The 23,919-nt window shown below is 44.8% G+C and overlaps 23 non-coding genes across 23 annotated transcripts; all 23 read right to left on the reverse strand.

The window, feature by feature from the left end:
• Positions 1 to 722: 722 nt before the first annotated feature.
• Positions 723 to 794, reverse strand: TRNAD-GUC (transfer RNA aspartic acid (anticodon GUC)). Its single transcript has one exon. It is a non-coding gene; the product is annotated as a tRNA-Asp (tRNA).
• Positions 795 to 1,204: 410 nt separating this feature from the next.
• TRNAD-GUC (transfer RNA aspartic acid (anticodon GUC)) lies at positions 1,205 to 1,276 on the reverse strand. Its single transcript has one exon. It is a non-coding gene; the product is annotated as a tRNA-Asp (tRNA).
• An 883-nt stretch (positions 1,277 to 2,159) lies between these two features.
• TRNAD-GUC (transfer RNA aspartic acid (anticodon GUC)) lies at positions 2,160 to 2,231 on the reverse strand. Its single transcript has one exon. It is a non-coding gene; the product is annotated as a tRNA-Asp (tRNA).
• Positions 2,232 to 4,068: 1,837 nt separating this feature from the next.
• Positions 4,069 to 4,140, reverse strand: TRNAD-GUC (transfer RNA aspartic acid (anticodon GUC)). Its single transcript has one exon. It is a non-coding gene; the product is annotated as a tRNA-Asp (tRNA).
• An 883-nt stretch (positions 4,141 to 5,023) lies between these two features.
• TRNAD-GUC (transfer RNA aspartic acid (anticodon GUC)) lies at positions 5,024 to 5,095 on the reverse strand. Its single transcript has one exon. It is a non-coding gene; the product is annotated as a tRNA-Asp (tRNA).
• An 883-nt stretch (positions 5,096 to 5,978) lies between these two features.
• TRNAD-GUC (transfer RNA aspartic acid (anticodon GUC)) lies at positions 5,979 to 6,050 on the reverse strand. The gene has a single exon. It is a non-coding gene; the product is annotated as a tRNA-Asp (tRNA).
• An 892-nt stretch (positions 6,051 to 6,942) lies between these two features.
• On the reverse strand, positions 6,943 to 7,014 carry TRNAD-GUC (transfer RNA aspartic acid (anticodon GUC)). Its single transcript has one exon. It is a non-coding gene; the product is annotated as a tRNA-Asp (tRNA).
• A 410-nt stretch (positions 7,015 to 7,424) lies between these two features.
• Positions 7,425 to 7,496, reverse strand: TRNAD-GUC (transfer RNA aspartic acid (anticodon GUC)). Its single transcript has one exon. It is a non-coding gene; the product is annotated as a tRNA-Asp (tRNA).
• A 410-nt stretch (positions 7,497 to 7,906) lies between these two features.
• TRNAD-GUC (transfer RNA aspartic acid (anticodon GUC)) lies at positions 7,907 to 7,978 on the reverse strand. Its single transcript has one exon. It is a non-coding gene; the product is annotated as a tRNA-Asp (tRNA).
• An 892-nt stretch (positions 7,979 to 8,870) lies between these two features.
• Positions 8,871 to 8,942, reverse strand: TRNAD-GUC (transfer RNA aspartic acid (anticodon GUC)). The gene has a single exon. It is a non-coding gene; the product is annotated as a tRNA-Asp (tRNA).
• Positions 8,943 to 9,834: 892 nt separating this feature from the next.
• Positions 9,835 to 9,906, reverse strand: TRNAD-GUC (transfer RNA aspartic acid (anticodon GUC)). The gene has a single exon. It is a non-coding gene; the product is annotated as a tRNA-Asp (tRNA).
• Positions 9,907 to 12,235: 2,329 nt separating this feature from the next.
• Positions 12,236 to 12,307, reverse strand: TRNAD-GUC (transfer RNA aspartic acid (anticodon GUC)). The gene has a single exon. It is a non-coding gene; the product is annotated as a tRNA-Asp (tRNA).
• A 3,266-nt stretch (positions 12,308 to 15,573) lies between these two features.
• Positions 15,574 to 15,645, reverse strand: TRNAD-GUC (transfer RNA aspartic acid (anticodon GUC)). Its single transcript has one exon. It is a non-coding gene; the product is annotated as a tRNA-Asp (tRNA).
• Positions 15,646 to 16,055: 410 nt separating this feature from the next.
• Positions 16,056 to 16,127, reverse strand: TRNAD-GUC (transfer RNA aspartic acid (anticodon GUC)). Its single transcript has one exon. It is a non-coding gene; the product is annotated as a tRNA-Asp (tRNA).
• Positions 16,128 to 17,019: 892 nt separating this feature from the next.
• Positions 17,020 to 17,091, reverse strand: TRNAD-GUC (transfer RNA aspartic acid (anticodon GUC)). The gene has a single exon. It is a non-coding gene; the product is annotated as a tRNA-Asp (tRNA).
• A 1,847-nt stretch (positions 17,092 to 18,938) lies between these two features.
• Positions 18,939 to 19,010, reverse strand: TRNAD-GUC (transfer RNA aspartic acid (anticodon GUC)). Its single transcript has one exon. It is a non-coding gene; the product is annotated as a tRNA-Asp (tRNA).
• A 410-nt stretch (positions 19,011 to 19,420) lies between these two features.
• On the reverse strand, positions 19,421 to 19,492 carry TRNAD-GUC (transfer RNA aspartic acid (anticodon GUC)). The gene has a single exon. It is a non-coding gene; the product is annotated as a tRNA-Asp (tRNA).
• Positions 19,493 to 20,170: 678 nt separating this feature from the next.
• TRNAD-GUC (transfer RNA aspartic acid (anticodon GUC)) lies at positions 20,171 to 20,242 on the reverse strand. The gene has a single exon. It is a non-coding gene; the product is annotated as a tRNA-Asp (tRNA).
• A 410-nt stretch (positions 20,243 to 20,652) lies between these two features.
• TRNAD-GUC (transfer RNA aspartic acid (anticodon GUC)) lies at positions 20,653 to 20,724 on the reverse strand. Its single transcript has one exon. It is a non-coding gene; the product is annotated as a tRNA-Asp (tRNA).
• Positions 20,725 to 21,134: 410 nt separating this feature from the next.
• TRNAD-GUC (transfer RNA aspartic acid (anticodon GUC)) lies at positions 21,135 to 21,206 on the reverse strand. Its single transcript has one exon. It is a non-coding gene; the product is annotated as a tRNA-Asp (tRNA).
• An 892-nt stretch (positions 21,207 to 22,098) lies between these two features.
• TRNAD-GUC (transfer RNA aspartic acid (anticodon GUC)) lies at positions 22,099 to 22,170 on the reverse strand. The gene has a single exon. It is a non-coding gene; the product is annotated as a tRNA-Asp (tRNA).
• Positions 22,171 to 22,580: 410 nt separating this feature from the next.
• On the reverse strand, positions 22,581 to 22,652 carry TRNAD-GUC (transfer RNA aspartic acid (anticodon GUC)). Its single transcript has one exon. It is a non-coding gene; the product is annotated as a tRNA-Asp (tRNA).
• Positions 22,653 to 23,544: 892 nt separating this feature from the next.
• On the reverse strand, positions 23,545 to 23,616 carry TRNAD-GUC (transfer RNA aspartic acid (anticodon GUC)). Its single transcript has one exon. It is a non-coding gene; the product is annotated as a tRNA-Asp (tRNA).
• Positions 23,617 to 23,919: the final 303 nt, after the last annotated feature.

Genomic DNA, 23,919 nt, shown 5'->3' on the forward strand with positions numbered 1-23,919 from the left:
CTCAAGTCTGACAAATCAGACTTTTTCTCTTTCCCCAAAGGTAAAGCTGCAGTGATTCCTGGGGACAAAGCGCTGTTTGGAGGTGAAATGCAGAAAAACATAACCTGGTGTTGTAAATAGTACATAGGCAAGAGGATAGCAAAGTGGCATGCTTCTTAGCATTTAGCAGGAAGCACTTCTTCTTGAGATGGACTTTGTCAAAGATGGCGACAGTCTTGGGAAATAGCTTCGTAGAAAACGAGAAAAGCACTCCCCGTCGGGGAATCGAACCCCGGTCTCCCGCGTGACTACTTGCCACTATACTAACGAGGAAGAAGCTGATGAAAGCATGGCAGTATTCGGGCAGACCCATTTACTCTTGGGACCGATAGAATTTTGCCCATTTACACATACGCAGATGTTCTGCCAAAAGAAAAATAGCTTCCACAGATGATATCTTGAGTCATCTAACTGCAAAGTCCAGCTAAAGAAATCTCAAGTCTGACAAATCAGACTTTTTCTCTTTCCCCAAAGGTAAAGCTGCAGTGATTCCTGGGGACAAAGCGCTGTTTGGAGGTGAAATGCAGAAAAACATAACCTGGTGTTGTAAATAGTACATAGGCAAGAGGATAGCAAAGTGGCATGCTTCTTAGCATTTAGCAGGAAGCACTTCTTCTTGAGATGGACTTTGTCAAAGATGGCGACAGTCTTGGGAAATAGCTTCGTAGAAAACGAGAAAAGCACTCCCCGTCGGGGAATCGAACCCCGGTCTCCCGCGTGACAGGCGGGGATACTCACCACTATACTAACGAGGAAGAAGCTGATGAAAGCATGGCAGTATTCGGGCAGACCCATTTACTCTTGGGACCGATAGAATTTTGCCCATTTACACATACGCAGATGTTCTGCCAAAAGAAAAATAGCTTCCACAGATGATATCTTGAGTCATCTAACTGCAAAGTCCAGCTAAAGAAATCTCAAGTCTGACAAATCAGACTTTTTCTCTTTCCCCAAAGGTAAAGCTGCAGTGATTCCTGGGGACAAAGCGCTGTTTGGAGGTGAAATGCAGAAAAACATAACCTGGTGTTGTAAATAGTACATAGGCAAGAGGATAGCAAAGTGGCATGCTTCTTAGCATTTAGCAGGAAGCACTTCTTCTTGAGATGGACTTTGTCAAAGATGGCGACAGTCTTGGGAAATAGCTTCGTAGAAAACGAGAAAAGCACTCCCCGTCGGGGAATCGAACCCCGGTCTCCCGCGTGACAGGCGGGGATACTCACCACTATACTAACGAGGAAGAAGCTGATGAAAGCATGGCAGTATTCGGGCAGACCCATTTACTCTTGGGACCGATAGAATTTTGCCCATTTACACATACGCAGATGTTCTGCCAAAAGAAAAATAGCTTCCACAGATGATATCTTGAGTCATCTAACTGCAAAGTCCAGCTAAAGAAATCTCAAGTCTGACAAATCAGACTTTTTCTCTTTCCCCAAAGGTAAAGCTGCAGTGATTCCTGGGGACAAAGCGCTGTTTGGAGGTGAAATGCAGAAAAACATAACCTGGTGTTGTAAATAGTACATAGGCAAGAGGATAGCAAAGTGGCATGCTTCTTAGCATTTAGCAGGAAGCACTTCTTCTTGAGATGGACTTTGTCAAAGATGGCGACAGTCTTGGGAAATAGCTTCGTAGAAAACGAGAAAAGCACTCCCCGTCGGGGAATCGAACCCCGGTCTCCCGCGTGACTACTTGCCACTATACTAACGAGGAAGAAGCTGATGAAAGCATGGCAGTATTCGGGCAGACCCATTTACTCTTGGGACCGATAGAATTTTGCCCATTTACACATACGCAGATGTTCTGCCAAAAGAAAAATAGCTTCCACAGATGATATCTTGAGTCATCTAACTGCAAAGTCCAGCTAAAGAAATCTCAAGTCTGACAAATCAGACTTTTTCTCTTTCCCCAAAGGTAAAGCTGCAGTGATTCCTGGGGACAAAGCGCTGTTTGGAGGTGAAATGCAGAAAAACATAACCTGGTGTTGTAAATAGTACATAGGCAAGAGGATAGCAAAGTGGCATGCTTCTTAGCATTTAGCAGGAAGCACTTCTTCTTGAGATGGACTTTGTCAAAGATGGCGACAGTCTTGGGAAATAGCTTCGTAGAAAACGAGAAAAGCACTCCCCGTCGGGGAATCGAACCCCGGTCTCCCGCGTGACAGGCGGGGATACTCACCACTATACTAACGAGGAAGAAGCTGATGAAAGCATGGCAGTATTCGGGCAGACCCATTTACTCTTGGGACCGATAGAATTTTGCCCATTTACACATACGCAGATGTTCTGCCAAAAGAAAAATAGCTTCCACAGATGATATCTTGAGTCATCTAACTGCAAAGTCCAGCTAAAGAAATCTCAAGTCTGACAAATCAGACTTTTTCTCTTTCCCCAAAGGTAAAGCTGCAGTGATTCCTGGGGACAAAGCGCTGTTTGGAGGTGAAATGCAGAAAAACATAACCTGGTGTTGTAAATAGTACATAGGCAAGAGGATAGCAAAGTGGCATGCTTCTTAGCATTTAGCAGGAAGCACTTCTTCTTGAGATGGACTTTGTCAAGATGGCGACAGTCTTGGGAAATAGCTTCGTAGAAAACGAGAAAAGCACTCCCCGTCGGGGAATCGAACCCCGGTCTCCCGCGTGACTACTTGCCACTATACTAACGAGGAAGAAGCTGATGAAAGCATGGCAGTATTCGGGCAGACCCATTTACTCTTGGGACCGATAGAATTTTGCCCATTTACACATACGCAGATGTTCTGCCAAAAGAAAAATAGCTTCCACAGATGATATCTTGAGTCATCTAACTGCAAAGTCCAGCTAAAGAAATCTCAAGTCTGACAAATCAGACTTTTTCTCTTTCCCCAAAGGTAAAGCTGCAGTGATTCCTGGGGACAAAGCGCTGTTTGGAGGTGAAATGCAGAAAAACATAACCTGGTGTTGTAAATAGTACATAGGCAAGAGGATAGCAAAGTGGCATGCTTCTTAGCATTTAGCAGGAAGCACTTCTTCTTGAGATGGACTTTGTCAAAGATGGCAACAGTCTTGGGAAATAGCTTCGTAGAAAACGAGAAAAGCACTACCCGTCGGGGAATCGAACCCCGGTCTCCCGCGTGACAGGCGGGGATACTCACCACTATACTAACGAGGAAGAAGCTGATGAAAGCATGGCAGTATTCGGGCGGACCCATTTACTCTTGGGACCGATAGAATTTTGCCCATTTACACATACGCAGATGTTCTGCCAAAAGAAAAATAGCTTCCACAGATGATATCTTGAGTCATCTAACTGCAAAGTCCAGCTAAAGAAATCTCAAGTCTGACAAATCAGACTTTTTCTCTTTCCCCAAAGGTAAAGCTGCAGTGATTCCTGGGGACAAAGCGCTGTTTGGAGGTGAAATGCAGAAAAACATAACCTGGTGTTGTAAATAGTACATAGGCAAGAGGATAGCAAAGTGGCATGCTTCTTAGCATTTAGCAGGAAGCACTTCTTCTTGAGATGGACTTTGTCAAAGATGGCGACAGTCTTGGGAAATAGCTTCGTAGAAAACGAGAAAAGCACTCCCCGTCGGGGAATCGAACCCCGGTCTCCCGCGTGACTACTCGCCACTATACTAACGAGGAAGAAGCTGATGAAAGCATGGCAGTATTCGGGCAGACCCATTTACTCTTGGGACCGATAGAATTTTGCCCATTTACACATACGCAGATGTTCTGCCAAAAGAAAAATAGCTTCCACAGATGATATCTTGAGTCATCTAACTGCAAAGTCCAGCTAAAGAAATCTCAAGTCTGACAAATCAGACTTTTTCCTTTTCCCCAAAGGTAAAGCTGCAGTGATTCCTGGGGACAAAGCGCTGTTTGGAGGTGAAATGCAGAAAAACATAACCTGGTGTTGTAAATAGTACATAGGCAAGAGGATAGCAAAGTGGCATGCTTCTTAGCATTTAGCAGGAAGCACTTCTTCTTGAGATGGACTTTGTCAAAGATGGCGACAGTCTTTGGAAATAGCTTCGTAGAAAACGAGAAAAGCACTCCCCGTCGGGGAATCGAACCCCGGTCTCCCGCGTGACAGGCGGGGATACTCACCACTATACTAACGAGGAAGAAGCTAATGAAAGCATGGCAGTATTCGGGCGGACCCATTTACTCTTGGGACCGATAGAATTTTGCCCATTTACACATACGCAGATGTTCTGCCAAAAGAAAAATAGCTTCCACAGATGATATCTTGAGTCATCTAACTGCAAAGTCCAGCTAAAGAAATCTCAAGTCTGACAAATCAGACTTTTTCTCTTTCCCCAAAGGTAAAGCTGCAGTGATTCCTGGGGACAAAGCGCTGTTTGGAGGTGAAATGCAGAAAAACATAACCTGGTGTTGTAAATAGTACATAGGCAAGAGGATAGCAAAGTGGCATGCTTCTTAGCATTTAGCAGGAAGCACTTCTTCTTGAGATGGACTTTGTCAAAGATGGCGACAGTCTTGGGAAATAGCTTCGTAGAAAACGAGAAAAGCACTCCCCGTTGGGGAATCGAACCCCGGTCTCCCGCGTGACTACTTGCCACTATACTAACGAGGAAGAAGCTGATGAAAGAATGGCAGTATTCGGGCAGACCCATTTACTCTTGGGACCGATAGAATTTTGCCCATTTACACATACGCAGATGTTCTGCCAAAAGAAAAATAGCTTCCACAGATGATATCTTGAGTCATCTAACTGCAAAGTCCAGCTAAAGAAATCTCAAGTCTGACAAATCAGACTTTTTCTCTTTCCCCAAAGGTAAAGCTGCAGTGATTCCTGGGGACAAAGCGCTGTTTGGAGGTGAAATGCAGAAAAACATAACCTGGTGTTGTAAATAGTACATAGGCAAGAGGATAGCAAAGTGGCATGCTTCTTAGCATTTAGCAGGAAGCACTTCTTCTTGAGATGGACTTTGTCAAAGATGGCAACAGTCTTGGGAAATAGCTTCGTAGAAAACGAGAAAAGCACTCCCCGTCGGGGAATCGAACCCCGGTCTCCCGCGTGACAGGCGGGGATACTCACCACTATACTAACGAGGAAGAAGCTGATGAAAGCATGGCAGTATTCGGGCGGACCCATTTACTCTTGGGACCGATAGAATTTTGCCCATTTACACATACGCAGATGTTCTGCCAAAAGAAAAATAGCTTCCACAGATGATATCTTGAGTCATCTAACTGCAAAGTCCAGCTAAAGAAATCTCAAGTCTGACAAATCAGACTTTTTCTCTTTCCCCAAAGGTAAAGCTGCAGTGATTCCTAGGGACAAAGCGCTGTTTGGAGGTGAAATGCAGAAAAACATAACCTGGTGTTGTAAATAGTACATAGGCAAGAGGATAGCAAAGTGGCATGCTTCTTAGCATTTAGCAGGAAGCACTTCTTCTTGAGATGGACTTTGTCAAAGATGGCGACAGTCTTGGGAAATAGCTTCGTAGAAAACGAGAAAAGCACTCCCCGTCGGGGAATCGAACCCCGGTCTCCCGCGTGACTACTCGCCACTATACTAACGAGGAAGAAGCTGATGAAAGCATGGCAGTATTCGGGCAGACCCATTTACTCTTGGGACCGATAGAATTTTGCCCATTTACACATACGCAGATGTTCTGCCAAAAGAAAAATAGCTTCCACAGATGATATCTTGAGTCATCTAACTGCAAAGTCCAGCTAAAGAAATCTCAAGTCTGACAAATCAGACTTTTTCCTTTTCCCCAAAGGTAAAGCTGCAGTGATTCCTGGGGACAAAGCGCTGTTTGGAGGTGAAATGCAGAAAAACATAACCTGGTGTTGTAAATAGTACATAGGCAAGAGGATAGCAAAGTGGCATGCTTCTTAGCATTTAGCAGGAAGCACTTCTTCTTGAGATGGACTTTGTCAAAGATGGCGACAGTCTTTGGAAATAGCTTCGTAGAAAACGAGAAAAGCACTCCCCGTCGGGGAATCGAACCCCGGTCTCCCGCGTGACAGGCGGGGATACTCACCACTATACTAACGAGGAAGAAGCTAATGAAAGCATGGCAGTATTCGGGCGGACCCATTTACTCTTGGGACCGATAGAATTTTGCCCATTTACACATACGCAGATGTTCTGCCAAAAGAAAAATAGCTTCCACAGATGATATCTTGAGTCATCTAACTGCAAAGTCCAGCTAAAGAAATCTCAAGTCTGACAAATCAGACTTTTTCCTTTTCCCCAAAGGTAAAGCTGCAGTGATTCCTGGGGACAAAGCGCTGTTTGGAGGTGAAATGCAGAAAAACATAACCTGGTGTTGTAAACAGTACATAGGCAAGAGGATAGCAAAGTGGCATGCTTCTTAGCATTTAGCAGGAAGCACTTCTTCTTGAGATGGACTTTGTCAAAGATGGCGACAGTCTTGGGAAATAGCTTCGTAGAAAACGAGAAAAGCACTCCCCGTCGGGGAATCGAACCCCGGTCTCCCGCGTGACAGGCGGGGATACTCACCACTATACTAACGAGTAAGAAGCTGATGAAAGCATGGCAGTATTCGGGCAGACCCATTTACTCTTGGGACCGATAGAATTTTGCCCATTTACACATACGCAGATGTTCTGCCAAAAGAAAAATAGCTTCCACAGATGATATCTTGAGTCATCTAACTGCAAAGTCCAGCTAAAGAAATCTCAAGTCTGACAAATCAGACTTTTTCCTTTTCCCCAAAGGTAAAGCTGCAGTGATTCCTGGGGACAAAGCGCTGTTTGGAGGTGAAATGCAGAAAAACATAACCTGGTGTTGTAAATAGTACATAGGCAAGAGGATAGCAAAGTGGCATGCTTCTTAGCATTTAGCAGGAAGCACTTCTTCTTGAGATGGACTTTGTCAAAGATGGCGACAGTCTTGGGAAATAGCTTCGTAGAAAACGAGAAAAGCACTCCCCGTCGGGGAATCGAACCCCGGTCTCCCGCGTGACAGGCGGGGATACTCACCACTATACTAACGAGGAAGAAGCTGATGAAAGCATGGCAGTATTCGGGCGGACCCATTTACTCTTGGGACCGATAGAATTTTGCCCATTTACACATACGCAGATGTTCTGCCAAAAGAAAAATAGCTTCCACAGATGATATCTTGAGTCATCTAACTGCAAAGTCCAGCTAAAGAAATCTCAAGTCTGACAAATCAGACTTTTTCTCTTTCCCCAAAGGTAAAGCTGCAGTGATTCCTGGGGACAAAGCGCTGTTTGGAGGTGAAATGCAGAAAAACATAACCTGGTGTTGTAAACAGTACATAGGCAAGAGGATAGCAAAGTGGCATGCTTCTTAGCATTTAGCAGGAAGCACTTCTTCTTGAGATGGACTTTGTCAAAGATGGCAACAGTCTTGGGAAATAGCTTCGTAGAAAACGAGAAAAGCACTCCCCGTCGGGGAATCGAACCCCGGTCTCCCGCGTGACAGGCGGGGATACTCACCACTATACTAACGAGGAAGAAGCTGATGAAAGCATGGCAGTATTCGGGCGGACCCATTTACTCTTGGGACCGATAGAATTTTGCCCATTTACACATACGCAGATGTTCTGCCAAAAGAAAAATAGCTTCCACAGATGATATCTTGAGTCATCTAACTGCAAAGTCCAGCTAAAGAAATCTCAAGTCTGACAAATCAGACTTTTTCTCTTTCCCCAAAGGTAAAGCTGCAGTGATTCCTGGGGACAAAGCGCTGTTTGGAGGTGAAATGCAGAAAAACATAACCTGGTGTTGTAAATAGTACATAGGCAAGAGGATAGCAAAGTGGCATGCTTCTTAGCATTTAGCAGGAAGCACTTCTTCTTGAGATGGACTTTGTCAAAGATGGCGACAGTCTTTGGAAATAGCTTCGTAGAAAACGAGAAAAGCACTCCCCGTCGGGGAATCGAACCCCGGTCTCCCGCGTGACAGGCGGGGATACTCACCACTATACTAACGAGGAAGAAGCTAATGAAAGCATGGCAGTATTCGGGCGGACCCATTTACTCTTGGGACCGATAGAATTTTGCCCATTTACACATACGCAGATGTTCTGCCAAAAGAAAAATAGCTTCCACAGATGATATCTTGAGTCATCTAACTGCAAAGTCCAGCTAAAGAAATCTCAAGTCTGACAAATCAGACTTTTTCCTTTTCCCCAAAGGTAAAGCTGCAGTGATTCCTGGGGACAAAGCGCTGTTTGGAGGTGAAATGCAGAAAAACATAACCTGGTGTTGTAAACAGTACATAGGCAAGAGGATAGCAAAGTGGCATGCTTCTTAGCATTTAGCAGGAAGCACTTCTTCTTGAGATGGACTTTGTCAAAGATGGCGACAGTCTTGGGAAATAGCTTCGTAGAAAACGAGAAAAGCACTCCCCGTCGGGGAATCGAACCCCGGTCTCCCGCGTGACAGGCGGGGATACTCACCACTATACTAACGAGTAAGAAGCTGATGAAAGCATGGCAGTATTCGGGCAGACCCATTTACTCTTGGGACCGATAGAATTTTGCCCATTTACACATACGCAGATGTTCTGCCAAAAGAAAAATAGCTTCCACAGATGATATCTTGAGTCATCTAACTGCAAAGTCCAGCTAAAGAAATCTCAAGTCTGACAAATCAGACTTTTTCCTTTTCCCCAAAGGTAAAGCTGCAGTGATTCCTGGGGACAAAGCGCTGTTTGGAGGTGAAATGCAGAAAAACATAACCTGGTGTTGTAAATAGTACATAGGCAAGAGGATAGCAAAGTGGCATGCTTCTTAGCATTTAGCAGGAAGCACTTCTTCTTGAGATGGACTTTGTCAAAGATGGCGACAGTCTTGGGAAATAGCTTCGTAGAAAACGAGAAAAGCACTCCCCGTCGGGGAATCGAACCCCGGTCTCCCGCGTGACAGGCGGGGATACTCACCACTATACTAACGAGGAAGAAGCTGATGAAAGCATGGCAGTATTCGGGCGGACCCATTTACTCTTGGGACCGATAGAATTTTGCCCATTTACACATACGCAGATGTTCTGCCAAAAGAAAAATAGCTTCCACAGATGATATCTTGAGTCATCTAACTGCAAAGTCCAGCTAAAGAAATCTCAAGTCTGACAAATCAGACTTTTTCTCTTTCCCCAAAGGTAAAGCTGCAGTGATTCCTGGGGACAAAGCGCTGTTTGGAGGTGAAATGCAGAAAAACATAACCTGGTGTTGTAAATAGTACATAGGCAAGAGGATAGCAAAGTGGCATGCTTCTTAGCATTTAGCAGGAAGCACTTCTTCTTGAGATGGACTTTGTCAAAGATGGCGACAGTCTTGGGAAATAGCTTCGTAGAAAACGAGAAAAGCACTCCCCGTCGGGGAATCGAACCCCGGTCTCCCGCGTGACAGGTGGGGATACTCACCACTATACTAATGAGGAAGAAGCTGATGAAAGCATGGCAGTATTCGGGCAGACCCATTTACTCTTGGGACCGATAGAATTTTGCCCATTTACACATACGCAGATGTTCTGCCAAAAGAAAAATAGCTTCCACAGATGATATCTTGAGTCATCTAACTGCAAAGTCCAGCTAAAGAAATCTCAAGTCTGACAAATCAGACTTTTTCTCTTTCCCCAAAGGTAAAGCTGCAGTGATTCCTGGGGACAAAGCGCTGTTTGGAGGTGAAATGCAGAAAAACATAACCTGGTGTTGTAAACAGTACATAGGCAAGAGGATAGCAAAGTGGCATGCTTCTTAGCATTTAGCAGGAAGCACTTCTTCTTGAGATGGACTTTGTCAAAGATGGCGACAGTCTTGGGAAATAGCTTCGTAGAAAACGAGAAAAGCACTCCCCGTCGGGGAATCGAACCCCGGTCTCCCGCGTGACAGGCGGGGATACTCACCACTATACTAACGAGGAAGAAGCTGATGAAAGCATGGCAGTATTCGGGCAGACCCATTTACTCTTGGGACCGATAGAATTTTGCCCATTTACACATACGCAGATGTTCTGCCAAAAGAAAAATAGCTTCCACAGATGATATCTTGAGTCATCTAACTGCAAAGTCCAGCTAAAGAAATCTCAAGTCTGACAAATCAGACTTTTTCTCTTTCCCCAAAGGTAAAGCTGCAGTGATTCCTGGGGACAAAGCGCTGTTTGGAGGTGAAATGCAGAAAAACATAACCTGGTGTTGTAAATAGTACATAGGCAAGAGGATAGCAAAGTGGCATGCTTCTTAGCATTTAGCAGGAAGCACTTCTTCTTGAGATGGACTTTGTCAAAGATGGCGACAGTCTTGGGAAATAGCTTCGTAGAAAACGAGAAAAGCACTCCCCGTCGGGGAATCGAACCCCGGTCTCCCGCGTGACTACTCGCCACTATACTAACGAGGAAGAAGCTGATGAAAGCATGGCAGTATTCGGGCAGACCCATTTACTCTTGGGACCGATAGAATTTTGCCCATTTACACATACGCAGATGTTCTGCCAAAAGAAAAATAGCTTCCACAGATGATATCTTGAGTCATCTAACTGCAAAGTCCAGCTAAAGAAATCTCAAGTCTGACAAATCAGACTTTTTCCTTTTCCCCAAAGGTAAAGCTGCAGTGATTCCTGGGGACAAAGAGCTGTTTGGAGGTGAAATGCAGAAAAACATAACCTGGTGTTGTAAATAGTACATAGGCAAGAGGATAGCAAAGTGGCATGCTTCTTAGCATTTAGCAGGAAGCACTTCTTCTTGAGATGGACTTTGTCAAAGATGGCGACAGTCTTGGGAAATAGCTTCGTAGAAAACGAGAAAAGCACTCCCCGTCAGGGAATCGAACCCCGGTCTCCCGCGTGACAGGCGGGGATACTCACCACTATACTAACAAGGAAGAAGCTGATGAAAGCATGGCAGTATTCGGGTGGACCCATTTACTTTTGGGACCGATAGAATTTTGCCCATTTACACATACGCAGATGTTCTGCCAAAAGAAAAATAGCTTCCACAGATGATATCTTGAGTCATCTAACTGCAAAGTCCAGCTAAAGAAATCTCAAGTCTGACAAATCAGACTTTTTCTCTTTCCCCAAAGGTAAAGCTGCAGTGATTCCTGGGGACAAAGCGCTGTTTGGAGGTGAAATGCAGAAAAACATAACCTGGTGTTGTAAATAGTACATAGGCAAGAGGATAGCAAAGTGGCATGCTTCTTAGCATTTAGCAGGAAGCACTTCTTCTTGAGATGGACTTTGTCAAAGATGGCGACAGTCTTGGGAAATAGCTTCGTAGAAAACGAGAAAAGCACTCCCCGTTGGGGAATCGAACCCCGGTCTCCTGCGTGACAGGCGGGGATACTCACCACTATACTAACGAGGAAGAAGCTGATGAAAGCATGGCAGTATTCGGGCGGACCCATTTACTCTTGGGACCGATAGAATTTTGCCCATTTACACATACGCAGATGTTCTGCCAAAAGAAAAATAGCTTCCACAGATGATATCTTGAGTCATCTAACTGCAAAGTCCAGCTAAAGAAATCTCAAGTCTGACAAATCAGACTTTTTCTCTTTCCCCAAAGGTAAAGCTGCAGTGATTCCTGGGGACAAAGCGCTGTTTGGAGGTGAAATGCAGAAAAACATAACCTGGTGTTGTAAATAGTACATAGGCAAGAGGATAGCAAAGTGGCATGCTTCTTAGCATTTAGCAGGAAGCACTTCTTCTTGAGATGGACTTTGTCAAAGATGGCGACAGTCTTGGGAAATAGCTTCGTAGAAAACGAGAAAAGCACTCCCCGTCGGGGAATCGAACCCCGGTCTCCCGCGTGACAGGTGGGGATACTCACCACTATACTAATGAGGAAGAAGCTGATGAAAGCATGGCAGTATTCGGGCAGACCCATTTACTCTTGGGACCGATAGAATTTTGCCCATTTACACATACGCAGATGTTCTGCCAAAAGAAAAATAGCTTCCACAGATGATATCTTGAGTCATCTAACTGCAAAGTCCAGCTAAAGAAATCTCAAGTCTGACAAATCAGACTTTTTCTCTTTCCCCAAAGGTAAAGCTGCAGTGATTCCTGGGGACAAAGCGCTGTTTGGAGGTGAAATGCAGAAAAACATAACCTGGTGTTGTAAACAGTACATAGGCAAGAGGATAGCAAAGTGGCATGCTTCTTAGCATTTAGCAGGAAGCACTTCTTCTTGAGATGGACTTTGTCAAAGATGGCGACAGTCTTGGGAAATAGCTTCGTAGAAAACGAGAAAAGCACTCCCCGTCGGGGAATCGAACCCCGGTCTCCCGCGTGACAGGCGGGGATACTCACCACTATACTAACGAGGAAGAAGCTGATGAAAGCATGGCAGTATTCGGGCAGACCCATTTACTCTTGGGACCGATAGAATTTTGCCCATTTACACATACGCAGATGTTCTGCCAAAAGAAAAATAGCTTCCACAGATGATATCTTGAGTCATCTAACTGCAAAGTCCAGCTAAAGAAATCTCAAGTCTGACAAATCAGACTTTTTCTCTTTCCCCAAAGGTAAAGCTGCAGTGATTCCTGGGGACAAAGCGCTGTTTGGAGGTGAAATGCAGAAAAACATAACCTGGTGTTGTAAATAGTACATAGGCAAGAGGATAGCAAAGTGGCATGCTTCTTAGCATTTAGCAGGAAGCACTTCTTCTTGAGATGGACTTTGTCAAAGATGGCGACAGTCTTGGGAAATAGCTTCGTAGAAAACGAGAAAAGCACTCCCCGTCGGGGAATCGAACCCCGGTCTCCCGCGTGACTACTCGCCACTATACTAACGAGGAAGAAGCTGATGAAAGCATGGCAGTATTCGGGCAGACCCATTTACTCTTGGGACCGATAGAATTTTGCCCATTTACACATACGCAGATGTTCTGCCAAAAGAAAAATAGCTTCCACAGATGATATCTTGAGTCATCTAACTGCAAAGTCCAGCTAAAGAAATCTCAAGTCTGACAAATCAGACTTTTTCCTTTTCCCCAAAGGTAAAGCTGCAGTGATTCCTGGGGACAAAGAGCTGTTTGGAGGTGAAATGCAGAAAAACATAACCTGGTGTTGTAAATAGTACATAGGCAAGAGGATAGCAAAGTGGCATGCTTCTTAGCATTTAGCAGGAAGCACTTCTTCTTGAGATGGACTTTGTCAAAGATGGCGACAGTCTTGGGAAATAGCTTCGTAGAAAACGAGAAAAGCACTCCCCGTCAGGGAATCGAACCCCGGTCTCCCGCGTGACAGGCGGGGATACTCACCACTATACTAACAAGGAAGAAGCTGATGAAAGCATGGCAGTATTCGGGTGGACCCATTTACTTTTGGGACCGATAGAATTTTGCCCATTTACACATACGCAGATGTTCTGCCAAAAGAAAAATAGCTTCCACAGATGATATCTTGAGTCATCTAACTGCAAAGTCCAGCTAAAGAAATCTCAAGTCTGACAAATCAGACTTTTTCTCTTTCCCCAAAGGTAAAGCTGCAGTGATTCCTGGGGACAAAGCGCTGTTTGGAGGTGAAATGCAGAAAAACATAACCTGGTGTTGTAAACAGTACATAGGCAAGAGGATAGCAAAGTGGCATGCTTCTTAGCATTTAGCAGGAAGCACTTCTTCTTGAGATGGACTTTGTCAAAGATGGCGACAGTCTTGGGAAATAGCTTCGTAGAAAACGAGAAAAGCACTCCCCGTCGGGGAATCGAACCCCGGTCTCCCGCGTGACTACTCGCCACTATACTAACGAGGAAGAAGCTGATGAAAGCATGGCAGTATTCGGGCAGACCCATTTACTCTTGGGACCGATAGAATTTTGCCCATTTACACATACGCAGATGTTCTGCCAAAAGAAAAATAGCTTCCACAGATGATATCTTGAGTCATCTAACTGCAAAGTCCAGCTAAAGAAATCTCAAGTCTGACAAATCAGACTTTTTCTCTTTCCCCAAAGGTAAAGCTGCAGTGATTCCTGGGGACAAAGCGCTGTTTGGAGGTGAAATGCAGAAAAACATAACCTGGTGTTGTAAACAGTACATAGGCAAGAGGATAGCAAAGTGGCATGCTTCTTAGCATTTAGCAGGAAGCACTTCTTCTTGAGATGGACTTTGTCAAAGATGGTGACAGTCTTGGGAAATAGCTTTGTAGAAAACGAGAAAAGCACTCCCTGTCGGGGAATCGAACCCCGGTCTCCCGCGTGACTACTCGCCACTATACTAACGAGGAAGAAGCTGATGAAAGCATGGCAGTATTCGGGCAGACCCATTTACTCTTGGGACCGATAGAATTTTGCCCATTTACACATACGCAGATGTTCTGCCAAAAGAAAAATAGCTTCCACAGATGATATCTTGAGTCATCTAACTGCAAAGTCCAGCTAAAGAAATCTCAAGTCTGACAAATCAGACTTTTTCCTTTTCCCCAAAGGTAAAGCTGCAGTGATTCCTGGGGACAAAACGCTGTTTGGAGGTGAAATGCAGAAAAACATAACCTGGTGTTGTAAATAGTACATAGGCAAGAGGATAGCAAAGTGGCATGCTTCTTAGCATTTAGCAGGAAGCACTTCTTCTTGAGATGGACTTTGTCAAAGATGGCGACAGTCTTTGGAAATAGCTTCGTAGAAAACGAGAAAAGCACTCCCCGTCGGGGAATCGAACCCCAGTCTCCCGCGTGACAGGCGGGGATACTCACCACTATACTAACGAGGAAGAAGCTGATGAAAGCATGGCAGTATTCGGGCGGACCCATTTACTCTTGGGACCGATAGAATTTTGCCCATTTACACATACGCAGATGTTCTGCCAAAAGAAAAATAGCTTCCACAGATGATATCTTGAGTCATCTAACTGCAAAGTCCAGCTAAAGAAATCTCAAGTCTGACAAATCAGACTTTTTCTCTTTCCCCAAAGGTAAAGCTGCAGTGATTCCTGGGGACAAAGCGCTGTTTGGAGGTGAAATGCAGAAAAACATAACCTGGTGTTGTAAATAGTACATAGGCAAGAGGATAGCAAAGTGGCATGCTTCTTAGCATTTAGCAGGAAGCACTTCTTCTTGAGATGGACTTTGTCAAAGATGGCGACAGTCTTGGGAAATAGCTTCGTAGAAAACGAGAAAAGCACTCCCCGTCGGGGAATCGAACCCCGGTCTCCCGCGTGACTACTCGCCACTATACTAACGAGGAAGAAGCTGATGAAAGCATGGCAGTATTCGGGCAGACCCATTTACTCTTGGGACCGATAGAATTTTGCCCATTTACACATACGCAGATGTTCTGCCAAAAGAAAAATAGCTTCCACAGATGATATCTTGAGTCATCTAACTGCAAAGTCCAGCTAAAGAAATCTCAAGTCTGACAAATCAGACTTTTTCCTTTTCCCCAAAGGTAAAGCTGCAGTGATTCCTGGGGACAAAGCGCTGTTTGGAGGTGAAATGCAGAAAAACATAACCTGGTGTTGTAAATAGTACATAGGCAAGAGGATAGCAAAGTGGCATGCTTCTTAGCATTTAGCAGGAAGCACTTCTTCTTGAGATGGACTTTGTCAAAGATGGCGACAGTCTTTGGAAATAGCTTCGTAGAAAACGAGAAAAGCACTCCCCGTCGGGGAATCGAACCCCGGTCTCCCGCGTGACAGGCGGGGATACTCACCACTATACTAACGAGGAAGAAGCTAATGAAAGCATGGCAGTATTCGGGCGGACCCATTTACTCTTGGGACCGATAGAATTTTGCCCATTTACACATACGCAGATGTTCTGCCAAAAGAAAAATAGCTTCCACAGATGATATCTTGAGTCATCTAACTGCAAAGTCCAGCTAAAGAAATCTCAAGTCTGACAAATCAGACTTTTTCCTTTTCCCCAAAGGTAAAGCTGCAGTGATTCCTGGGGACAAAGCGCTGTTTGGAGGTGAAATGCAGAAAAACATAACCTGGTGTTGTAAACAGTACATAGGCAAGAGGATAGCAAAGTGGCATGCTTCTTAGCATTTAGCAGGAAGCACTTCTTCTTGAGATGGACTTTGTCAAAGATGGCGACAGTCTTGGGAAATAGCTTCGTAGAAAACGAGAAAAGCACTCCCCGTCGGGGAATCGAACCCCGGTCTCCCGCGTGACAGGCGGGGATACTCACCACTATACTAACGAGGAAGAAGCTGATGAAAGCATGGCAGTATTCGGGCGGACCCATTTACTCTTGGGACCGATAGAATTTTGCCCATTTACACATACGCAGATGTTCTGCCAAAAGAAAAATAGCTTCCACAGATGATATCTTGAGTCATCTAACTGCAAAGTCCAGCTAAAGAAATCTCAAGTCTGACAAATCAGACTTTTTCCTTTTCCCCAAAGGTAAAGCTGCAGTGATTCCTGGGGACAAAGAGCTGTTTGGAGGTGAAATGCAGAAAAACATAACCTGGTGTTGTAAATAGTACATAGGCAAGAGGATAGCAAAGTGGCATGCTTCTTAGCATTTAGCAGGAAGCACTTCTTCTTGAGATGGACTTTGTCAAAGATGGCGACAGTCTTGGGAAATAGCTTCGTAGAAAACGAGAAAAGCACTCCCCGTCAGGGAATCGAACCCCGGTCTCCCGCGTGACAGGCGGGGATACTCACCACTATACTAACAAGGAAGAAGCTGATGAAAGCATGGCAGTATTCGGGTGGACCCATTTACTTTTGGGACCGATAGAATTTTGCCCATTTACACATACGCAGATGTTCTGCCAAAAGAAAAATAGCTTCCACAGATGATATCTTGAGTCATCTAACTGCAAAGTCCAGCTAAAGAAATCTCAAGTCTGACAAATCAGACTTTTTCTCTTTCCCCAAAGGTAAAGCTGCAGTGATTCCTGGGGACAAAGCGCTGTTTGGAGGTGAAATGCAGAAAAACATAACCTGGTGTTGTAAACAGTACATAGGCAAGAGGATAGCAAAGTGGCATGCTTCTTAGCATTTAGCAGGAAGCACTTCTTCTTGAGATGGACTTTGTCAAAGATGGCGACAGTCTTGGGAAATAGCTTCGTAGAAAACGAGAAAAGCACTCCCCGTCGGGGAATCGAACCCCGGTCTCCCGCGTGACAGGCGGGGATACTCACCACTATACTAACGAGGAAGAAGCTGATGAAAGCATGGCAGTATTCGGGCGGACCCATTTACTCTTGGGACCGATAGAATTTTGCCCATTTACACATACGCAGATGTTCTGCCAAAAGAAAAATAGCTTCCACAGATGATATCTTGAGTCATCTAACTGCAAAGTCCAGCTAAAGAAATCTCAAGTCTGACAAATCAGACTTTTTCCTTTTCCCCAAAGGTAAAGCTGCAGTGATTCCTGGGGACAAAGAGCTGTTTGGAGGTGAAATGCAGAAAAACATAACCTGGTGTTGTAAACAGTACATAGGCAAGAGGATAGCAAAGTGGCATGCTTCTTAGCATTTAGCAGGAAGCACTTCTTCTTGAGATGGACTTTGTCAAAGATGGTGACAGTCTTGGGAAATAGCTTTGTAGAAAACGAGAAAAGCACTCCCCGTCAGGGAATCGAACCCCGGTCTCCCGCGTGACAGGCGGGGATACTCACCACTATACTAACAAGGAAGAAGCTGATGAAAGCATGGCAGTATTCGGGTGGACCCATTTACTTTTGGGACCGATAGAATTTTGCCCATTTACACATACGCAGATGTTCTGCCAAAAGAAAAATAGCTTCCACAGATGATATCTTGAGTCATCTAACTGCAAAGTCCAGCTAAAGAAATCTCAAGTCTGACAAATCAGACTTTTTCCTTTTCCCCAAAGGTAAAGCTGCAGTGATTCCTGGGGACAAAGCGCTGTTTGGAGGTGAAATGCAGAAAAACATAACCTGGTGTTGTAAATAGTACATAGGCAAGAGGATAGCAAAGTGGCATGCTTCTTAGCATTTAGCAGGAAGCACTTCTTCTTGAGATGGACTTTGTCAAAGATGGCGACAGTCTTTGGAAATAGCTTCGTAGAAAACGAGAAAAGCACTCCCCGTCGGGGAATCGAACCCCAGTCTCCCGCGTGACAGGCGGGGATACTCACCACTATACTAACGAGGAAGAAGCTGATGAAAGCATGGCAGTATTCGGGCGGACCCATTTACTCTTGGGACCGATAGAATTTTGCCCATTTACACATACGCAGATGTTCTGCCAAAAGAAAAATAGCTTCCACAGATGATATCTTGAGTCATCTAACTGCAAAGTCCAGCTAAAGAAATCTCAAGTCTGACAAATCAGACTTTTTCTCTTTCCCCAAAGGTAAAGCTGCAGTGATTCCTGGGGACAAAGCGCTGTTTGGAGGTGAAATGCAGAAAAACATAACCTGGTGTTGTAAATAGTACATAGGCAAGAGGATAGCAAAGTGGCATGCTTCTTAGCATTTAGCAGGAAGCACTTCTTCTTGAGATGGACTTTGTCAAAGATGGCGACAGTCTTGGGAAATAGCTTCGTAGAAAACGAGAAAAGCACTCCCCGTCGGGGAATCGAACCCCGGTCTCCCGCGTGACTACTCGCCACTATACTAACGAGGAAGAAGCTGATGAAAGCATGGCAGTATTCGGGCAGACCCATTTACTCTTGGGACCGATAGAATTTTGCCCATTTACACATACGCAGATGTTCTGCCAAAAGAAAAATAGCTTCCACAGATGATATCTTGAGTCATCTAACTGCAAAGTCCAGCTAAAGAAATCTCAAGTCTGACAAATCAGACTTTTTCCTTTTCCCCAAAGGTAAAGCTGCAGTGATTCCTGGGGACAAAGCGCTGTTTGGAGGTGAAATGCAGAAAAACATAACCTGGTGTTGTAAATAGTACATAGGCAAGAGGATAGCAAAGTGGCATGCTTCTTAGCATTTAGCAGGAAGCACTTCTTCTTGAGATGGACTTTGTCAAAGATGGCGACAGTCTTTGGAAATAGCTTCGTAGAAAACGAGAAAAGCACTCCCCGTCGGGGAATCGAACCCCGGTCTCCCGCGTGACAGGCGGGGATACTCACCACTATACTAACGAGGAAGAAGCTAATGAAAGCATGGCAGTATTCGGGCGGACCCATTTACTCTTGGGACCGATAGAATTTTGCCCATTTACACATACGCAGATGTTCTGCCAAAAGAAAAATAGCTTCCACAGATGATATCTTGAGTCATCTAACTGCAAAGTCCAGCTAAAGAAATCTCAAGTCTGACAAATCAGACTTTTTCCTTTTCCCCAAAGGTAAAGCTGCAGTGATTCCTGGGGACAAAGCGCTGTTTGGAGGTGAAATGCAGAAAAACATAACCTGGTGTTGTAAACAGTACATAGGCAAGAGGATAGCAAAGTGGCATGCTTCTTAGCATTTAGCAGGAAGCACTTCTTCTTGAGATGGACTTTGTCAAAGATGGCGACAGTCTTGGGAAATAGCTTCGTAGAAAACGAGAAAAGCACTCCCCGTCGGGGAATCGAACCCCGGTCTCCCGCGTGACAGGCGGGGATACTCACCACTATACTAACGAGGAAGAAGCTGATGAAAGCATGGCAGTATTCGGGCGGACCCATTTACTCTTGGGACCGATAGAATTTTGCCCATTTACACATACGCAGATGTTCTGCCAAAAGAAAAATAGCTTCCACAGATGATATCTTGAGTCATCTAACTGCAAAGTCCAGCTAAAGAAATCTCAAGTCTGACAAATCAGACTTTTTCTCTTCCTCGTTAGTATAGTGGTGAGTAACCCCGGTCTCCCGCGTGACAGGCGGGGATACTCACCACTATACTAACGAGGAAGAAGCTGATGAAAGCATGGCAGTATTCGGGCGGACCCATTTACTCTTGGGACCGATAGAATTTTGCCCATTTACACATACGCAGATGTTCTGCCAAAAGAAAAATAGCTTCCACAGATGATATCTTGAGTCATCTAACTGCAAAGTCCAGCTAAAGAAATCTCAAGTCTGACAAATCAGACTTTTTCTCTTTCCCCAAAGGTAAAGCTGCAGTGATTCCTGGGGACAAAGCGCTGTTTGGAGGTGAAATGCAGAAAAACATAACCTGGTGTTGTAAATAGTACATAGGCAAGAGGATAGCAAAGTGGCATGCTTCTTAGCATTTAGCAGGAAGCACTTCTTCTTGAGATGGACTTTGTCAAAGATGGCGACAGTCTTTGGAAATAGCTTCGTAGAAAACGAGAAAAGCACTCCCCGTCGGGGAATCGAACCCCGGTCTCCCGCGTGACAGGCGGGGATACTCACCACTATACTAACGAGGAAGAAGCTAATGAAAGCATGGCAGTATTCGGGCGGACCCATTTACTCTTGGGACCGATAGAATTTTGCCCATTTACACATACGCAGATGTTCTGCCAAAAGAAAAATAGCTTCCACAGATGATATCTTGAGTCATCTAACTGCAAAGTCCAGCTAAAGAAATCTCAAGTCTGACAAATCAGACTTTTTCCTTTTCCCCAAAGGTAAAGCTGCAGTGATTCCTGGGGACAAAGAGCTGTTTGGAGGTGAAATGCAGAAAAACATAACCTGGTGTTGTAAATAGTACATAGGCAAGAGGATAGCAAAGTGGCATGCTTCTTAGCATTTAGCAGGAAGCACTTCTTCTTGAGATGGACTTTGTCAAAGATGGCGACAGTCTTGGGAAATAGCTTCGTAGAAAACGAGAAAAGCACTCCCCGTCGGGGAATCGAACCCCGGTCTCCCGCGTGACAGGCGGGAATACTCACCACTATACTAACGAGGAAGAAGCTGATGAAAGCATGGCAGTATTCGGGCGGACCCATTTACTCTTGGGACCGATAGAATTTTGCCCATTTACACATACGCAGATGTTCTGCCAAAAGAAAAATAGCTTCCACAGATGATATCTTGAGTCATCTAACTGCAAAGTCCAGCTAAAGAAATCTCAAGTCTGACAAATCAGACTTTTTCTCTTTCCCCAAAGGTAAAGCTGCAGTGATTCCTGGGGACAAAGCGCTGTTTGGAGGTGAAATGCAGAAAAACATAACCTGGTGTTGTAAATAGTACATAGGCAAGAGGATAGCAAAGTGGCATGCTTCTTAGCATTTAGCAGGAAGCACTTCTTCTTGAGATGGACTTTGTCAAAGATGGCGACAGTCTTGGGAAATAGCTTCGTAGAAAACGAGAAAAGCACTCCCCGTCGGGGAATCGAACCCCGGTCTCCCGCGTGACAGGCGGGGATACTCACCACTATACTAACGAGGAAGAAGCTGATGAAAGCATGGCAGTATTCGGGCGGACCCATTTACTCTTGGGACCGATAGAATTTTGCCCATTTACACATACGCAGATGTTCTGCCAAAAGAAAAATAGCTTCCACAGATGATATCTTGAGTCATCTAACTGCAAAGTCCAGCTAAAGAAATCTCAAGTCTGACAAATCAGACTTTTTCTCTTTCCCCAAAGGTAAAGCTGCAGTGATTCCTGGGGACAAAGCGCTGTTTGGAGGTGAAATGCAGAAAAACATAACCTGGTGTTGTAAATAGTACATAGGCAAGAGGATAGCAAAGTGGCATGCTTCTTAGCATTTAGCAGGAAGCACTTCTTCTTGAGATGGACTTTGTCAAAGATGGCGACAGTCTTTGGAAATAGCTTCGTAGAAAACGAGAAAAGCACTCCCCGTCGGGGAATGGAACCCCGGTCTCCCGCGTGACAGGCGGGGATACTCACCACTATACTAACGAGGAAGAAGCTAATGAAAGCATGGCAGTATTCGGGCGGACCCATTTACTCTTGGGACCGATAGAATTTTGCCCATTTACACATACGCAGATGTTCTGCCAAAAGAAAAATAGCTTCCACAGATGATATCTTGAGTCATCTAACTGCAAAGTCCAGCTAAAGAAATCTCAAGTCTGACAAATCAGACTTTTTCCTTTTCCCCAAAGGTAAAGCTGCAGTGATTCCTGGGGACAAAGAGCTGTTTGGAGGTGAAATGCAGAAAAACATAACCTGGTGTTGTAAATAGTACATAGGCAAGAGGATAGCAAAGTGGCATGCTTCTTAGCATTTAGCAGGAAGCACTTCTTCTTGAGATGGACTTTGTCAAAGATGGCGACAGTCTTGGGAAATAGCTTCGTAGAAAACGAGAAAAGCACTCCCCGTCGGGGAATCGAACCCCGGTCTCCCGCGTGACAGGCGGGGATACTCACCACTATACTAACGAGGAAGAAGCTGATGAAAGCATGGCAGTATTCGGGCGGACCCATTTACTCTTGGGACCGATAGAATTTTGCCCATTTACACATACGCAGATGTTCTGCCAAAAGAAAAATAGCTTCCACAGATGATATCTTGAGTCATCTAACTGCAAAGTCCAGCTAAAGAAATCTCAAGTCTGACAAATCAGACTTTTTCTCTTTCCCCAAAGGTAAAGCTGCAGTGATTCCTGGGGACAAAGCGCTGTTTGGAGGTGAAATGCAGAAAAACATAACCTGGTGTTGTAAATAGTACATAGGCAAGAGGATAGCAAAGTGGCATGCTTCTTAGCATTTAGCAGGAAGCACTTCTTCTTGAGATGGACTTTGTCAAAGATGGCGACAGTCTTGGGAAATAGCTTCGTAGAAAACGAGAAAAGCACTCCCCGTCGGGGAATCGAACCCCGGTCTCCCGCGTGACAGGCGGGGATACTCACCACTATACTAACGAGGAAGAAGCTGATGAAAGCATGGCAGTATTCGGGCGGACCCATTTACTCTTGGGACCGATAGAATTTTGCCCATTTACACATACGCAGATGTTCTGCCAAAAGAAAAATAGCTTCCACAGATGATATCTTGAGTCATCTAACTGCAAAGTCCAGCTAAAGAAATCTCAAGTCTGACAAATCAGACTTTTTCTCTTTCCCCAAAGGTAAAGCTGCAGTGATTCCTGGGGACAAAGCGCTGTTTGGAGGTGAAATGCAGAAAAACATAACCTGGTGTTGTAAATAGTACATAGGCAAGAGGATAGCAAAGTGGCATGCTTCTTAGCATTTAGCAGGAAGCACTTCTTCTTGAGATGGACTTTGTCAAAGATGGCGACAGTCTTTGGAAATAGCTTCGTAGAAAACGAGAAAAGCACTCCCCGTCGGGGAATGGAACCCCGGTCTCCCGCGTGACAGGCGGGGATACTCACCACTATACTAACGAGGAAGAAGCTAATGAAAGCATGGCAGTATTCGGGCGGACCCATTTACTCTTGGGACCGATAGAATTTTGCCCATTTACACATACGCAGATGTTCTGCCAAAAGAAAAATAGCTTCCACAGATGATATCTTGAGTCATCTAACTGCAAAGTCCAGCTAAAGAAATCTCAAGTCTGACAAATCAGACTTTTTCCTTTTCCCCAAAGGTAAAGCTGCAGTGATTCCTGGGGACAAAGAGCTGTTTGGAGGTGAAATGCAGAAAAACATAACCTGGTGTTGTAAATAGTACATAGGCAAGAGGATAGCAAAGTGGCATGCTTCTTAGCATTTAGCAGGAAGCACTTCTTCTTGAGATGGACTTTGTCAAAGATGGCGACAGTCTTGGGAAATAGCTTCGTAGAAAACGAGAAAAGCACTCCCCGTCGGGGAATCGAACCCCGGTCTCCCGCGTGACAGGCGGGGATACTCACCACTATACTAACGAGGAAGAAGCTGATGAAAGCATGGCAGTATTCGGGCGGACCCATTTACTCTTGGGACCGATAGAATTTTGCCCATTTACACATACGCAGATGTTCTGCCAAAAGAAAAATAGCTTCCACAGATGATATCTTGAGTCATCTAACTGCAAAGTCCAGCTAAAGAAATCTCAAGTCTGACAAATCAGACTTTTTCTCTTTCCCCAAAGGTAAAGCTGCAGTGATTCCTGGGGACAAAGCGCTGTTTGGAGGTGAAATGCAGAAAAACATAACCTGGTGTTGTAAATAGTACATAGGCAAGAGGATAGCAA

Source organism: Eleutherodactylus coqui, chromosome 11 (genome assembly GCF_035609145.1).
Source record: "Eleutherodactylus coqui strain aEleCoq1 chromosome 11, aEleCoq1.hap1, whole genome shotgun sequence".
NCBI lineage: Eukaryota > Metazoa > Chordata > Amphibia > Anura > Eleutherodactylidae > Eleutherodactylus > Eleutherodactylus coqui.